This window comes from Sinocyclocheilus grahami, unplaced genomic scaffold, assembly GCF_001515645.1.
Source record: "Sinocyclocheilus grahami isolate Dianchi unplaced genomic scaffold, SAMN03320097.WGS_v1.1 scaffold109.1, whole genome shotgun sequence".
In the NCBI taxonomy this organism is placed as follows: domain Eukaryota; kingdom Metazoa; phylum Chordata; class Actinopteri; order Cypriniformes; family Cyprinidae; genus Sinocyclocheilus; species Sinocyclocheilus grahami.
In genome coordinates this window covers 121,268-122,590 of record NW_015505288.1, presented here as the reverse complement: position 1 = coordinate 122,590, position 1,323 = coordinate 121,268, and positions in this window count along the sequence as shown.

Below are 1,323 nucleotides of genomic sequence, written 5' to 3'. Positions count from 1 at the left end.
GGGCGGGCGGCGTCCCTGGGACGGGTGACCCGGGGTTCTTGGATCAGCCTCTTCAGGAGATGGTGACCGCACCACTCCTTCCCCCAGCGGAGGGCCGGGTGGAGAAACCTTTGTTCCTGGTTTTTTCTGTTCCGCTGCTGGCTACCCAGCCAGTGGTGCCCAAAACCTCAACAGAAGAGCAGGTTCCTTTTTCTCTGGGTTCCAAGAGGGTGAGGATGGCAGTGTGCGAGACCTGGTCTCCCCATGGCTGTCCCCCTCTCCCTTCGCCAATGGGCAGCAGGGTTCAGTTCAAGGATGCTATGCCTCCTCACGAGCCCCCTGCCCTCAGACCCCCCCTGGGACGCACGGAAGCCTCCCGGGTTGGGTCCCTGTGTTCCACTGCGCTGCCCCACTGCGGGTACGTCGGTGGTTTCCCTAGTCCCGCCTGTTCGGTCGCTGGGGGCCTGGTTAGCGTGCCCCAGGCCATCTCGCTGGCTCATGTGAACCGTCAGACTCGGCTATGCGATTCAATTTACCCGGCACCCTCCCAAGTTCAGGGGCATTCGGTTCTCCTCTGTGCTGGACAGGGATGCTCCTGTCTTGTGTGCAGAGATCACGGTCCCGCTGGCGAAGGACGCGATACAGCCGGTCCCTCCAGCCGAGATGAGGTCAGGTTTTTACAGCCCATACTTCATCGTACCCAAGAAAGGCGGTGGGTTACGACAAATCCTGGACCTGCGCGTGCTGAACCGGGCCCTTCACAAGCTCCCGTTCAGGATGTTGACGCAGAAACACATCTTTCAATGCTTCCGTCCTTTCGATTGGTTCGCAGCGATCAACCTCAGTGTCGACTGGGAAAAGAGCAAACTCTCCCCGGTGCAGAGGATCTCTTTTCTCGGCATGGAGCCGGACTCGGTCAACCTCTCGGCACGTCTCTCAGTAGAACGTGCACAATCGATGCTGAACTGCCTGGGGTCCTTCCAGTGCAAGACGGCGGTTCCACTGAAATAGTTTCAGAGGCTCCTGGGGCATATGGCATCCGCAGCCGCTGTCACGCCGCTCGGGTTTCTTCATATGAAACCGCTTCAGCGTTGGCTTCATGACCGGGTCCCGAGATGGGCATGGCACTGCACTTACCGGGTTTCTGTCACCCCGTGCTGCCATCAGACCTTCAGCCCGTGGGCAGATCTTGCCTTTCTTCGGACAGGGGTGTCCCTTGGGCAAGTATCCAGGCATGTTGTTGTGTCAACAGATGCCTCTGCCAGGGGCTGGGAGTGCCATGTGCAATAGGAATATCAATGCAGTGGCATATCAACTGCCTCGAGTTGCAAGCAGTATGGCTAG